Source organism: Peromyscus californicus, unplaced genomic scaffold, assembly GCF_007827085.1.
Source record: "Peromyscus californicus insignis strain IS unplaced genomic scaffold, ASM782708v3 Scaffold_8__1_contigs__length_139910024, whole genome shotgun sequence".
NCBI lineage: Eukaryota > Metazoa > Chordata > Mammalia > Rodentia > Cricetidae > Peromyscus > Peromyscus californicus.
In genome coordinates, this window is record NW_026294606.1 from 28,643,774 (window position 1) to 28,657,510 (window position 13,737).

Here is a 13,737-nt window from a genome sequence, read left to right on the forward strand (position 1 = left end):
ATGCCTGTTTCATAAGGCATAGTTTATGCAGCTTAATTTAATTACAGCTTAAATTAATCCATTTCCATTAATCTATACCTTGCCACATGGCTCATGGCTTACCGGCATCTTTACATGCTGTTTCTCATCATGGCGGCTGGCAGTGTCTCTCTGACTCAGCCTTCCACTTCCCAGCTTTATTCTCCTCCTTGTCCTGCCTACAGGTAGGAATCTCAGCTGAGTCATGTACTTTAGGATCTGGAGCAAGTTGCTTGTCTACCACTTTACTTCATCCATGGAGTGACAGGGTCGTGTTGAAAGATGGTGGTGGGGTGTGTCTGCGGTGCTTCCTTGTGCCACTCTATGCACAGACACCACACAGCTCTTGGGGTACATTGTCTTGGCTTCTCATTAAGTCTTATGAAACAGGCATAGTTATCCTGATGTCTAAGAGGAAAGGTGACTTTTTAGGAGAAAGGGACCCACACATCCATACCATTCTCACTTCTAAGCCAGCCCTCAGGAAGACTCACACTTTAGGTGGCCTTCTCTTTAAAAAAAATAATAATAATAATTTATTACTTTTTCATACAATATATCCCAGCTGCAGCCTCCCTTCCTTCCCTCCTCTTGTCCTCCCTTTTTCCCTGCCTCAGATCCACTGCTCTTCTGTTTCCCTTCAGAAAAGAGCAGGCCTCCCAATAATATCAACTGAACTAGGGCTAAAATATGTATCAACAGCCTCTGGAAACGGCAAAGCTATTGATTAGTGAATAGTGCCACCATAACTAACCCACACTCATTTTCCATCCCACTCGGGCTGAGGATGTGACCATTTCCTCTCAGTTCATGGCCCTGTAGCTCCATAGGGTACAGATGACATAAACACACAGACCATCACCTTTAATTTACTCACCTTTACAGAGGAAGGACAGTATTTTGTAAACTCATTCATGCCTGAAAATACAGGAAGATACACTAAGTGATGCTTTTCCTAGGTGCTTTGTTTACATAGACTTGATTGGTTTTTTTATTGAAATTTCCCAAGCAGAAGCTGAATGAGAGCCCTGAAAGGTGAAATCTGATTATAGCTGTTCAGGGACTACAGAGATAGAGGGGTTCTCTCTCCCCATGTGCCAGTCCTACGGCATTGAACATGTCACCTATGGTGACCCTTCCTGTAGGACCTCACCATTTTACAGGTAAACGAACAGGTTTGGAAATCATCTCAGAGAGAAAGTGCTTGAGCTATATATCAGTGAAGGTCAAGACCAAGATTTAAGCTGAGGCTTCTGTCACCATTCCATCAAAGTAGCATCCTTCAGTTGCTTTAAGGGTTTTATTGTTCTATACTGTTGTGCTGTACTGTGCTGTATTGGAACTGTACATATTGGGCAAACTCAATCACTAATATACATTTCAGAACTTTTAATTCCATTTTAATAGAATTTTATAAAAACATAGGGTCCAATATACTTTTATAATCTTGTGTAAATAAATCCGTAACACCAAGAGTCATGCTTTGAGGGAGGTACCCAAAGCCCTACGACTTTTCACTGTTCCTTCTCTATGGTGGTATTGTGTTCCCCAGAATATTGTACATGCTAATAAACTTATCTGGGGTCACAGAACAGAGCAGCCACAATATTAAATAGAGGATAGTCAGTGGTAGCACATGACTTTAATCCTAGCATTCCAGAGGCAGAAATCCCTCTGGATCTCTGTGAGTTCAAGGCCACATTGGAAACAACCAGGCATGATGACTCACACCTTTAATTCCAGAAAGTGAGCCTTTAATCCCAGGGAGTGATAGCAGAAAGCAGAAAGATATATAAGGCTTGAAGACCTGAAACTAGAAGCATTTGGCTGGTTAAGCTTTCAGGCTTTCGAGCAGCAGTTCAACTGAGATCCATTTGGATGAGGACTCAGAGGCATCCAGTCTGAGGAAACAGGATCAGCTGAGGAATTGGCAAGGTGAGGTAGCTGTGGCTTGTTCTGCTTCTCTGATCTTCCAGCATTCACCCCAATAACTGGCCTCAGGTTTGATTTTATTAATAAGAACTTTTAAGATTCGTGCTACACTTCTCTATGTCCTTGGGACTTGGGAGGACAGAAGAAATTAGATGCACCCACTTCAAGTACTTGGAGTGCTAAGAAGTGCTCAGAAGGTCACTCACTCCCAATGGTATGAGAAAGATGATTCTCTTTGGAGAAATAAACAAATGAAAGAGGTAAGCCAGGCAAGATTCAGAGCTGAACAAAAGGCTACCAAGAGGATCATGTCTGACCAATGAAGTGACCCAATTAATGTAAATGCAAGTCCTACTTTCCAGAGGACTAGGTAGTGGCTAGCTTGTCTTGATCATGGGACAACCATACAAAATCTTTGGATCTCCAAACTTAAACCTTTGTTTCAGCGATGTTGTTATCCTTCCTTTTATGCTTTTATAGTGATTCAGACTCTGTTCAGGTTTTAGAGATTTAAATAAAAGAAATTCTAACTGAAATTTTCATGTGCTACTTAGTAGGATAGAGTACACTAGACTGAGAGTTTGTTGCATGGGTGAGTCAGTTCAGATTCTTGCTGATAGCAACTGAAGACTTAAACATGGTCCAAGTCTTAGAGAATCTGAAGATTTTTTTTTTCCAAACATGAAAGAACATGAATCTCTCCCATGCATTTGCACTCCCAGGGCCTGTTAGGCATATGGGACTAGGGCTTGGCCTTCTTCATGCTCCTGTTTTTCCATGATGGGAACAAGAAGCTAACTGAAGACTAGCACAATCTATATCAAATGCCTCCTCTTCTCAGAGGAGGTCTCACGAAGACCAAGGTTATCTGGTCTTTAATGAGAACTTCAAAGACAGGACTCTTCACCTTGCACTGACAGTTCCCAACCTTGACATTAGAGTCATGTGTGATACTTTGACAAATCCCAATAACCTTGTCATTCTGGAGCAGTTGCATTTGAACTTCTAAGAGTGAAACTGAAGCATCAGCATTTTGGAAGCTCTTCAGGAGATTGGGGGGTACAGCCACTGTTGGGAAACTGATATCTCTCACTAAGCCTAGAAGGGACCCTGCCTACCTGGAGTCATCTTGTTAGCACTACTTTCCAAAGAACTAGGCAATAAGCAAGTTGCTTTGATGTGATATCATCCTTGATTTCTGGATATCCAAACTAAACCTTATATTCCAGGGTTTCTTTATCCTGTGACACTTTTACAGTAGTTCAGGCTCTGTTTAAGCTTTAGAGTTTAAATAAACTCACTGTAACTAAGAATCTCTGTGCTTTTTTGCTCAGTAGGATAAAGTACACATTTCTTATGACATTCTTTGGAATTGAGGATGATATTATGAGATAGTGTTCTTTTTATTAAATTTTTATTGATTTATTTTGCATCTATCTATATATGCCACAGCATGCATAGGAAGATCAAGAGGGGAACTTGAGAGAGTCACTTCTCTCCTATCATGTGGGTCTTGGAATCTAACTTAAGATACCCAGCTTGGTGGTAGGCACCTTCATCTGCTGAGCCATCTTGACAGCCCACAAGACAGTATTAACAGCCTAGCAGAGTAAATTTAATTTCAGAAGAATAGTGGAGACATGTCTTCAAGATTGGAACATTCATCCCAGGGAGAACTTTAAGTTTGATGAGAGAGTATTCTTTTCTACATAGAAGTTGTAGTTTTTCCATCTTGCACATCTGTGAATGGACTGTGGTTCATCAACCAAGAAAATGTCTTACATACTTTCCTACAGGCAGTCTGATGCAAACTTTTTTCCTCACTTGAGATTCCTCTTCACAGATAACTCTAGTTTGTTGACAAAATAAAAAGGAGAAGGGAGGGAGGGACAGAGGGAGAGAAGGAAAGAGGGAGGGAAAAGCAAAGCCAACCAGGGCTTTGCCTGGAGTTTATGCTTGTGACTTTCACATAATACATTTTCAGGGTCAATCTATGTTGTAGCATCTTTCATTACTTTATTCCACTTTGTTGCTGGTCGGACTCCACTGTGTGAATACACTTCTGTAAATTTAGTTACTCTTCAGTTATCAGTGAACATTTTGTTGCTCCTTTTTTTTTCCTCTTAAACATCTTTGTACAAGTTTCCAGAAGCTATTTCCAACCATATACTTTCATTTCTTTTCAGTAAATACCTAAGAGTGGACTATTCAGGATTTTACTCTGTGAGGAACTGCCATGCTATTCTCTAGAGTGTCTACACCACTGTGTATTGCCATCAGCAGTGTTCAAGGATTCTGATTTTGCCACATTATAAATAAGCACTCATTAATACCTATAGTTTGTATTGTAGTTTATACCCTTCTATGTATGAGGTGGCATGATGTATAGAATAATGTATACATTTATTACAATAAACATGGTTTTGACTTAGGTTGACTTTGAGACATCTAAGGAAGGCTAAAATAGGACACAGGGTACAACATAACCTTGGCCCTGACCTTCTTGGTATCTAAACTCCACTCTGAAATTAAAGCCCGTTGCTAACTTTACAGTGCTTAAAAGAGAAAATGTGACTGGGGTTATTGGGAAATCCCATGGCATGACTCATCTTGCAGTACTAGATGAGAATCCTGCTTTTCAATCTCATGTAGCCCTTCCCTGGTACTGATGAAAGAGGACGTTCTTCTCAGATGGACAAGACAGTACCTTTTTATACTGCTTCATGGAGTTTTAGAATGTATCAATCGATATGTATATATGGTTTTTGGAAAGCCACCTGCTTCCCTGTACAAATTCAACTGCTACTACAAAGACATAGACCTCCTTATTGCTAATCCAGTTAGATTTTGAATCCTACTTATTCTATCTAACTGGTAACATTGACTAAATCTCCTCTTTGGAACTTCATCTTTAGCTCTCTTCACTCCAGTTTCCTTGCCTGCTTTATCCTGAATCCCTAGTGTGTGCTGGTTTTCTCTGAGCAGGTCTGCAGTTGAAGTTCTGATAGAGCTTCCTCTTGACTCCCTGCTTATCTGTTTGAATAATCTCGCTTTTAATGTGAAAACATTGTTTCCTGGCAGCCTAATTTCTCCACATTGGTGGTGACTAGATGTGTATTGATGGGCATTACTCTCTAACTGCTGCTGTCAGAGCTCTTTGGGAAGCTCGTCAATCTTGTGCTTTTTTAATTGACATCAATAATATGTTTGCATTTATCAATATTTCCTAATTACCAGGTTATAACAGTGAAATGTCTATAATAAATCATATGTACAGATAACTTCAGACATTAGGGCTTTAGATTCCTGCCAATATTTGGTGTGTTGTAAGTTGTTTTTCTGAGGAATATTTTGCATGTGAAAGGAACTGTGCAGCAAGACAGAAAACTGAACCCATGTTGCCAAAGGGCTATAAGTTAAAGATCCAGTCATGCCAATTTAAATAACTGTCTCCAGAGCACCACAGTCCATTCCACGAAGTTCAGTCTCTTGCCCTGATGAATGCAAATGTATCTCCCCTGAGAGTGACGAACTCTGCTGAGGGAGTAAACTAGAGTGTCAGATGGGGAGGAAGCTAAGCGGGCCCTGTTTGCTTAAATGGCTTGCCCAGAGTCAGTGACTTTACAGAACTGGGTTCAAATTGGGCCCATCAGAGTAGACTTGTGATCCTTTAAGACAAGCTTAACGAAATCCAAGAGATCATTCAGGTATCAGATCAATCCGTGTTGCTGTTGAGGACATAAGGCTCAGTTCTAATTCTAATCGAGAGCCCGTGCAAGAGTTGAGCATTGCCTTTTGTAGTCATGTCTCTTTAGTCTTAACATGGAATTCTTCTGCAATCTTTTATCACCGTTCATGACACAGACATAGGTAGCCCAGAATGTTCTCCTGTCTGAGTTTGTCAGGTTGTTCTCTAGTGACACTCTCAAAATTAGACCCTTGTCAAGAAGGCTGCATAGGTAATATGCTATTCTTCCCATTGCTTTATATCAGGAAACTTATAATGTCCTCTGTACTATTATTGCTTCACACTTAACTTGGTCATTTGTAAGAATGGATTTAACCAGATATTTCCATTGTAAAAATCCTGTTTCTCTGTAATTACTAATCTTTTTATTTTTAATAAATAAATCCCCAACGGCTTTTCATCCTGTGCTTTTTCATTAATGTACCGTGTCTGAGTCGGTTCTTACATTAGTGCCTCCAAAATGGTGATGTTTCTCATTCTCTTATCACCAACTTCTGCATAGCAAAGTGGGCCCACTTTTAACAAGAATAACTCCTGACTTAGAATCAGTTGCATTCCTCAGCCTGTTTTACTCCTCATTCATGGTTGAACAGACTCATGATGTGACCCATTCTGAAGCCTGACCTAGGAGTTGGTGTTCCACTGTTCCTTCTCAGGGGCTGAAGGTCAGTCTGTGTCAAGAGGACTTTCCTTCCCTGAGCTGCCTACGATACCACTGAACCTGCTTGCAGCACTAACTTGCCCAGAACAAGAACTAATTCTCCACTCAATCCCTGTGTGAAGATAACCTGCGTGCTGGGCTTACCACAGCTATGTTTATCTAACATAAGGTGAACATTTTTCATATGACTCAATTTCCTTTTGACTCATGGTTTTTAATGGTTTCCAGTATTTTATTTTTTAGCTTCCCATGATTTGTTTATTCTATCCCTCAAATGTTGAATATTTATTTAGTTTCTGATTTTTTTCTAATTATAATACTGCCATAAATATCTTCATGTATGACCCTGATAGCTTTTGTAGGACAAATGTATATCATTAAAAGGACTGGACTGTGTGATTACCATATTCTTTAAGTATATGAGGCAACTTTTTAATATAACACCTTATATAGAATAAGTCATTGCACTTTTCTCAGAAATAGCTACACGTGTATGAAGAGGTGATGTTTTGCATACCTTACTGGGGGTTCTTGAAGAAATGGGCTCAGGTTCAGAACTTTTGCTTTTCAAGATTAGGATCTGAAAACTCCCCAACACCACATACACTGCCTCTGGAGCTTCCTTAGACTCACTTGGTTTAACACATTCTGTAGCTCTGAACAATAGATTTAATTCTAATTAACTAGTAATGAGGCTGTTCGGAGCTTTTCTTGCTCTGTTGGTAAAAAAAAATATTACAATTGGCATCTGTCAGATTGTCATTTCTGAAGACTTGAAATGTTTTCTATTGGTAATTGATTGTATGTTGTCATTTGTAATGCTGAGGATACAGTGAGTCCCTTGCCTCTTATAATCGTTTGCTGCCTATTTGTGCTCTGTGTTGGGTAGTGTAGGGTAATGGCAGTTTTCACAATGCACACTGGACTGCTATTTCCCTTACCAGAGTTGCATCAAACCACTTACTCTAATTCAATTTATTTATAATTTGGAAAACTGATTATAGAATCTTAGACTGGTAATTCAAACTACTGCTACATTCTTTCCACTTAAGAGGCCATGGTAACTAAGACACAGGAACACGGTGGGAACTAGGTTGCCAACACTCGTTCTTCTTTCAGTAGAGACACGTTACCAGTAAATTTCATGAGGGCGGAGATCATGCTTTTGAGGTCTCTGAAACAAGTACTGTTCTTCCACCTTGCCTCTAAAACACACACACTGTAACATGAGTTGTCTGCACTTGTCTTTCCAAGTACTCATTTCTGGACAACAGACATAGAACAGAGATGTCTAAATGTACTGTCCCAGGAAAGAGTCTATAAGCCAAAATGCTTCCCAGATATCAGAGGGAAGATCTGTTTAAGATTCTGGTTCCTAGAGTTCAGTGTTGTACATCACATAAAAGACAGTTGCATTATATCCTGAGTATGTGTGTTTGTATGTTGCTGCATTTGATAGAGATGATTTTAATCACATACATAGCATCCCATTACATTTTCCGTATCATAGCCTATTAGAGCCATCATATTCAATTTTTTCCTCATTAAAGCATTTAGAACAAATACTACTATAGAATACCACATGAATTTTCTTCTGTATAGGTTTTTTTCTAAGGTAGAGTTATATTGAGCTAAAACTTATCTGTATATAAAGAAAGCATTTTTAATCACAGCTTTTTTTTTTTAAGTTTAGCCTCCTTGCTCAAGCCAAATTGTGTTTTAAAAACAAAATTTTAAGCCTCAAATGCTTTGAGCCTGCTAAGGAATTTACAGATACAGCAATACTGTCTATTCTACATGCTTAGTGTAATACTTTATTATTCCAGAGTAAACTCAGACTCAATTCTAGCAACATCTTATAAAAAAAATTAAAGTGAGGAAAAGATAATTTCTTTGTGTGTGGTTAAGGCAAATTAGAAAGCATGAGACTGAACTCATCTAGTTGAGTCATTAAATCACAGGAGAAACTTGAAAGAGTTCCATAAACGCTCTTTGTTCATTTATTAAATAGAGATGTCCATATTAATCTACTTTGCTATACCAGTAAAGGAATTCTTTGGATCAGATCAACTTTTGTTGTTGACTTATGTTTGGGGATAGCAGGGGTAAAAGCATGTGTTGGCATGTTTTCACAGGTGACTTAACTATCTTTGTTTTTCCTTTTCTGGCTTTTTAATTGTTCATACAGATATTGCAGGTAACTCATAAGGGTAGGCCCCATGCCCAGCAGTCAATAGCCAACACAAAATAAACTCAGTGGCATCTTTGGGGGTTGTCTCATAATGCTGTGACAGGGCAATTTTTTTTAATCTTACCAGTCCTTTGTGTATATATTTATGGCTTCCAGTTTTGTATTTTTATGACATTTCTGTGTGTGCAGATGTGTTTCTTGTGCTTTTTCTTTGGCTCTTTTTCTTATATTTGTTTTATCCTATTCTGATTTGTTTGTTTGGCTTATTTTATTATTATTCCTTAAGTATTTGTTTGTTTTCTAAGTAGAGACAGAAAGGATGTGGATCTGGATGGGAGAAGAAAAAGGGAGGAACTGGGAAGAGTTAGGGGAGGGGGAACCATAATCAGAATATATTTAATCAGACTATATTGTGTGAAAAAAAAAATCTACTTTCAATAAAAGAAAACCTGTCATAAAAAAGAAAGTCATAATAATCACAGAATTGGGCTGGAGAGATGGCTCAGAGGTTAAGAGCACTAGCTGAGCTTCCAGAGGTCATGAGTTCAATTCCCAGAAACCACATGGTGGCTCACAACCATCCATAATGAGATCTGGTGCCCTCTTCTGACCTGCAGGTGTATATGCAGACAGAACACTGTATACATAATAAATAAATAAATCTTTAAAAAAAAAAATAATCAACAGAATTTAATAAGTGGCTCTTTGCTTTGTCCCAGCTACCATGTGGAGTATTATAGACCTTCATGGTTCCTAATGCCTAAGATACAAGAATCATGCATGTCAGAATTAAGGGGATTGGTGCCTTTATTGATCTTCTCATACTATTATGGTTTGAATACAAACTCCCTACCACATAGTTTTCAACACGTGTTGTCAGCAACGAGGGACTAAGGAGGCTCAAAGGATGGAAGTTCAAAGTTCAGTTAGAGGTGTGGGTGAGGACTTGTCCAGACTTGCACAGCTCCAGTGTTCTGTAGTGTTATATTCATGGGTTATATTCAATAAATTTTATTTATTTACCAATTTCTGGAATTACCTTATAATTTTTATTAAGAAGCAATTCTTTACATTCAGAACCCAGAACAATACCTGATCTGCATGCAGTAGTTACTCAGAAAGGGTTTGTAGTGTATAAGTGAACATTAGAAAGCAGGATCTGCCAGCAAACCAGTTTACTCGTCCTCAATCCAGAAGCAGGAACTTGGAGCTCTTTGTACCCTGGTTTTATTTTCTGTAGAGAATAGGATCCATTTTCTAAATACCAAAGGCTTAAATTAGTCTATTGAAATGTTAATAAAATTTATCTGTATTAAGTGTGAACAAATCTTTTTTGTGTTTGTATTATTTTTAATAGCATTTCCACAGAGAATTCTAACCTTGTAGACACATGGCTGTTATAGGTTCCATCTGAGCACCCAGTATTTAGGAACTATTACCTTCCAAGAAGGACAAAAAAAGAATACTTTTTTCCTTGGAAAAATAAAAAAAGTTCTTGTGAGGGCGACTACTTGATTGTAGTAAAGTTCTTTATTGTGAGATCTCAGTGCACACTATCTGTACCTTACTTTTGATTTCTACTTTTGATTTATTTGTTATGACACAGCATCTACAATGTAGACAATTGTGGATAGTTATGTTTAGTATGTTTAAGGGTATGTAACTCACTTGTAGAATGCTTTCCTAGCATGTAGACGACTTAGGTTCAGTCCCTATTTCCTCAGTAAAAGAAAACATATAAAAATGTCTTTAATGAAAGTAATTTGAAAGATAGAAAAATGGAAAGATTGCCCCTTGGTCCCTTACACAGAAGTTTTGAAGCACAAGAAAAAGATACAACCCTTGATCCTTATTTATAATTGGCAGATATAAATTGTATGTTTTCAGTGTGGAGTGTGATTCATTGCTTTATATGTGTTGTAAGATGATTTTATCAATCTAGCTACCATGCCTATCACTTTTCAGCCTTATTGCATGTATCTGAGTGATCCGTGCATTTGAGGTCTGCTCTCTCAGCAGTTGTTCAGTGTACAGAGCACTACCACTGACAGCAGTCCCTGTGGTACATAGTGGATTCTAGCAGGAGCTAGATTCAGCGGCCTAGTTAGCTGTCACAGTCTGTGTCCTCCTTTTGGTTACTTTAGCCCTGTCCCCAAAAGATGAGAAATGACCACCTCTACACCAATACTTATTTCCTGGATCTAAGAAGAGGGAGGAGAGTACAGTAGTAGATAAATGAGATTGTTGTGGTACTGCAAATAGGAGATTCTGTATGACACATCAGAATTAGTTAATAATAACTTTATTCTCCAGATTTTTTTTTTTTTTTTTGCCAAATAGAATCTCAGAATTATTGTATTGGTGCGCAGTCCCTTTAGGAAGGACAACCTTACTTACTATAATAACTATCATTTATTGAATTGCCAGATGCTACTGCTGTTTTCACTGACCAGAGATGAATACAAACAATGTTTACCTTTTTAGGCTGCAGAATTAGACATTAAGTATAGAAGATGTTTTGACTCAGCAGCAAATAGAAGATGTGATGTAAAATTGGAGGGCACAAGAAACCTCTGGTTTATACAGCAAAGAAAAGGACAAACATTGCAATTCAGTACATTTGATTGATTTTCTTTTCCGTGAGCCCTAAGTCAACTAAAGACCCAGTTCCTGAGTGCCTTTAATCATGCCTGTGGGCTTTGGTTAGTCTCTGTACTCATCACCACATGAAGACTTGGGGTGAGGACAAAAGATAGAAGCAGAAGTCTTTGGTAATTAAATACGTGTGCCAAGTATAGTCAAAGTCTAAGATTTGTGCTTCCATTATAGTTTCTCCCACTCTTTATGGTAAATGCTAGATAGTAAAAATAAAGCATGTATACAGATAAAATCTCCCTACAATAAAAGTCTCTGTAATATACAATATTCTTCTCTCTTGGGTTATACCCTCCTTAAAATTGATGCATTTCAACTAAAGAATACAGAAGATCCATCGATCTCAAGCAAAATGAGACACACAGACACAGGTTATTATACTCTCTACACTGATCAAGGGTGGACGTGAACAGTGATTCCTCAAAGGAGCAGTCCATCAGAGCCACCTTGTTAGAATACACATGTTCAGGCTTGTCGTTGTGAGCACCTGCTCTCCTCTGTAAAGCCATGACCCTAAGCCGTTAAAAAAATAGATGTATAAATGATGTATATTGAACATTGATTGGTTTTTAATAGCCAGAGGGCTATGACCATGGATAGGTACATCACACATAATGACAAGTTTATTAATCTTAGGTATCCAATAAATGAAACTTTAAAATGGATCTTTGGTAAACATTTAAGTATTGACTAAAATCTAATCTGTTTCTTTAACCAATTTAAAAAGCAGTTGCTCCTCTAATGTAGTTGCTTTTTTTTTTTTTCAATTCAAACAGCTTAAAGAATAGCTAAAGCAGTACAGAAACGGTCATTACAAAACCAGTTACTACATTTATACTTGAACCTGTTCTAAAATGTTAACAGCATTGGTTTGACTTTACTTTTCATTATTTCTACACAACCTTGTGGGGTTTCAGAAATGTCATGTTAATTAATACCTGTCTGAGTTTAATAATCTGTAATAGGACCTGGAGGCTACTGATTGCCAGAGTCTGAGCTGCCCCATTAAGAGCAAAGTTGGCTTCTTATACTAGTGTGAGTGTTTGTGTGTCACTCAGTTCGAAGAGTGCTGTTCTCTACAATAGAGAACAAAGGAGAGCTAAAGGACAGAAGTCCCATCAGACTGAGTGCAAGTTGCCAGTTTTTAGGTGCATCCAGCAGGACACAGACCTGCAGCTCAGGCTACTCGGCGTCTGATGATAGGTACAAGTAGGCTGTGTTGAGTGTAAGAGAGTGAGAGAGAAAAGACAGACAGAATAGCAGGGGTGAGAGGGGGAAGACATGGAAGAACTGCTTGGTAGGAAAGAACAGAGAATGGTTAAGGCAAGTATTTGAGAGAAAGGGCAGATGGGTCCATATGTGAGTGTTTGTGAGAACATGAAGATGTTGCAATGTTGACTAAGAGAACGGAGCAAATACAGAAGTAATCAGTGAAGTCCAATAAAGGATGTAGCAGAACATGGACCTAGAGCTACAGGGGGAAGGCATATGCTTCTTGAAACTCCTTTTAAAGAAGGAAAGAAAGGCATACACGATAAATCTGAGGCAGGGGAACTGAACATATTCGTATATTCTTTCTTACCTTCTCATTCACCTTTTATCCTGGTTTTTTTTAACATTGTAAACTCAGATTATCAGATAAACCAAGGCTCTCTTTTGTGCTTTTCTTTTTCTTTTTCTTGACAAGAAAATTAATTTTAAATGGTCCTGATCCCTTCAGAGACTCAAGAGTAAAAGTCTATGAGTAAAGTCTGAGTTATAGGATTAAGGTGTATTGTGTGAGAAAAGTGGAAAGTCTGTAGTGTAGGTATTTGGGAGAAGCACCTCCTTAAGTACAGATAAGGGAAAGCAGGCAAGGCAGTATTAAAGTTTAAATTGAATCACGTGATTCATAACAAGACCATCCAGTATTGGTTTGCGGTATTTAGAGCACATAAAGAGATTGACACCTTTTCCCCAAGCTAGAAATAGCAAAGACAAGACAGCAATAGGAGTCATTTGAAGAAGGCCACACTTAAGGACATCACCCTCAGATTAGCAGAACAGCAAGGCCTTTGAGGCTAGGATAATGGGAAGGACCAACGAAGCAGAAGTCACAATGAAGAAAAATACCAAGTGCAAGGGTAGCAGGTTGCGAAAAGCTAAAGGCTGATTAAAATCTTGGACATGTTCTCGATGCCAGTGAGATCCAGGTTGCAGCATTAGAGAGGCAAACAAACAACTGAATTTGAACATGCTAGATGTTTTGTATGAGCCAGGGTCTTGGGAAGATCATTAGCATAGATGCTAAAGAGACTACTCATAAAGGCGGAAGAATGAGTACACAGGAAAATAGAGCCAGGTACTAGTATCACAGGAGGAATAAAAGCTGCACATTTGGAAAGAGGTGTGAGATTGCACAGGGCACACGCACACTGCCGTATGTGGTAACCCGATAGGACTGTGACATATTGAGTAGCCTGTATATGGGTGTCTGATGAGGCATCTAGGATTCCTTGCTTTTCAGATGTCACTGAGAACAGCTCCTGTGAG

The 13,737-nt window shown here is 38.6% G+C and overlaps 1 protein-coding gene across 1 annotated transcript in view; it reads left to right on the forward strand.

Moving 5' to 3' along the window:
- The window catches only part of Lyrm4 (LYR motif containing 4), a 41,987-nt gene extending 35,889 nt beyond the window's left edge, over positions 1-6,098 (forward strand). Inside the window, exon 3 of the mRNA XM_052729753.1 lies at positions 204-6,098. The gene's annotated coding sequence lies outside the window, so the exon portion shown is untranslated. The remainder of the gene's footprint in view (positions 1-203) is intronic.
- Positions 6,099-13,737: the final 7,639 nt, after the last annotated feature.